The sequence below is a fragment of the Neolamprologus brichardi genome, chromosome 9 (assembly GCF_056152115.1).
Source record: "Neolamprologus brichardi isolate AB-2024 chromosome 9, ASM5615211v1, whole genome shotgun sequence".
NCBI lineage: Eukaryota > Metazoa > Chordata > Actinopteri > Cichliformes > Cichlidae > Neolamprologus > Neolamprologus brichardi.
The window spans coordinates 1,539,646-1,542,500 of record NC_142112.1 but is presented as its reverse complement, the minus strand read 5'-3'; positions in this window follow the sequence as shown (position 1 = coordinate 1,542,500).

Genomic DNA, 2,855 nt, shown 5'->3' with positions numbered 1-2,855 from the left:
ATGATGATTATGATAATGATTTATGATTCATGATTTGCATTGTTACATAGAACTGCAGAAAAATGTATTTGATTACCGGTAAACTGAATCGAACTTGATGTGCTAATGGACATTTTTCTGACCTACAGGTCAGGGTTTTTTTCCCCCCTTTGAACTGATCTTCTTCATATTGAAGTGGCGAGCCGGTAGGACCATTCTTCAAAAAGGACTCTTAACAAAAGGACTCTTGCACAGAAAATCACAGCAATTAATTTTTTGTATTAATTGTGGGCATTTGTTTATGTTGTGCGTTGCATTAATTATTTTGTTCCACTTCCCCTTTCCCCCATTTATTCAATATATTTTTGGTACAAGATATTGCAGTCTTTGGTCTCATCATTCACACCATCTGGGCTCCATAAAGAACTATTTCTTCTGCGCGTCAGTCAGTAAACTCATCCATTGCAATAAAGCTAGTCCTTAAATAACTTTGCGTTACACCAGTCACCAGTGAGCATTCCTGTAACTGGTCTCTCAATTGTTCATTTGAACTCTCAATATCAGCCAGCTTCCTTTTCCTTGGGAAAGCCAAGTGTTTCCCTAAGGAAATGATTGGTACCACTGCAATCACCATTATGCAAGGCCTAATTTCTATAAGGTGTGAGCCCCAGCTCAGGGACTGCCCATTGCCCGACTAATATTCCACCTGGCCCAGTTAACATAAAAGCAGACCCACATGCAAAATAAATCCATTTTAAAACGCGACCCTTACTCTAAAACAAACTAGGGAGAAAGTGCAAGAGAAAGGGAAACACTGACACAATCACATGTGCCGCCCATCCTACAGACAGTACAATATAAATTACATTTCAGGGCATTAATACATTCCTTATGTCAAATATATTAAATTACCGTGCCTCTGCTGCTATGTTTGCTGCACAACTTGACTAGTGTCCTCTTAATCACTACTAAAAACACAAAATACAATAAACATCAAACACGTTTCAACAAACTTTTATTTTTTAATTGACTTAAAAACCCGTCTGTACCCTGGCCCTCTGCTGTAGGGTTTGTAGAGCCAGAAGGTTTTTCAGAGTTTTTCTTTGAACACTGTCTGCTTTTCACTCACTTTTAGTCCAGTTCTTGTATCCTTGTACCTGACATTTTGTAAAGAATCTTTTATTTTGTCGTCTTTATTTCTCAGACCAAGACGGTGTAGAATCCCAGATTTTAAGCCAGTCATTATCAGCAGAGGTCTGAAGTGAAACCATTGGGAGACCCTGACTCATGAAATCATACGGTTACTCTGTAACCTTGGTTCTCTGAGTGAGCGATTATCTCTCCACTATGTGGTTGTTACAAAAAAAGTAAATACACATAGAATGTAATGGCAAGCAGCTCTCCATGCATCCATGCTCTTCCTGTATGTATTTTGACTTTGGGAGGATGTCGGAGTATCCGAAGAGAATGAGAGGACATGCAAACTGAAAATGAATCTTTTCTGATGCAGGATTCTCAAATGTCCTGCTCCTTTGTCATTGTTGTATTTTTCATTTTATAATGAGCCAGATGTTATCAGCTGGTGAAAGGTCTGGCCCACAGACAGGATAATTCATCAAAATGAGCTAATATGATGCCACTGAAGCCAGAAGAGAATGCATCTTCGAAGGTCTGGTGAAGAAATACTCAGGCAAGTGAGTCACGCACTAACTCAGGGAGCCTGAGTTAGTGCGTGAGGTTGAGAGGTACCGGCTAGATATAGTCGGGCTCACCTCTACGCATGGCTTGGGCTCTGGAACCTGTCCCCTGGAGAGGGGCTGGACTCTGTCTCAGTCTGGAGTTGCCCCTGGTGAGAGGCGGCGGCCTGGGGTGGGTATCCTAATATCCCCTCGGCTTGCTGCTGGTACGTTGGGGTTCTTCCCGGTGGATGAGAGGGTTTGTTCCCTTCGCCTTCGGGTCAGGGAACGGGTCCTGACTGTCGTCTGTGCTTATGCGCCCAGTGGCAGTTCAGATTACCCAGCCTTCTTAGAGTCCCAGACAGGCCGTCTGTCAGGATGTATTTGTGAATGATATAAAACAGTCGAATATGGTTGAATTCTTTGACTGACTTGACAAAAGCAAAGCTTGCTACTACTGCCTTGTTTAGTTGACAGCATGGCAATGATACAAGATGTATTTCTAAAGACTGCCTACGTTTCATGTTTGCATCAAATATTATCACAATATGTGGAGCGATACCCTTTGAAGATTGGTCAACCTCCTGAGGCTTCACAGCCTTCGATTGCTAATGCTACACATTGATGAATCTTTGTTTTAATGTTAACATTCATCATATAGTTCATTATAATGGATGATATTTAGGACCTTATAATTGCAGAGGAAGAACACTGAATTTTTTTTGTTAGGTCTTTTGTTGTTCCCACGATACCCGTGGTGATAATTCTGTACTTGGTGTTAATGTTAAAAAATATTTTTTTATTAGTGCTGTCAATGGATTTAAAAAAAATTAACTAATTAATCGCACAATTGTCTGTAAATTGTCTGTATATTTAAGCTTGTTACTGACATTCATGCTATATAATGAAGTAAATGCAGAATAAACACAAAGAACGTTAAATGCTTAAATTCAAAGAGAATTTGAATAGTTTTCTTGATCTTTTATCACAGGTTCTCTCCTGTGAAATGCAACTTTTTAAAAAATCTATATACTAATAGGTATGTGTGAGATTATTATACTGCCATATGTTACCTTATGCCTGTAATAAAAAAGATTGAATCATGATTAGGGATGGGTAGCGGTATCAGCACCGGTTCTGACATAAACGGTAGTAACCAGACCAAAAAGCAGCGCACATTTCGGTGCTTTATTTCGGTGC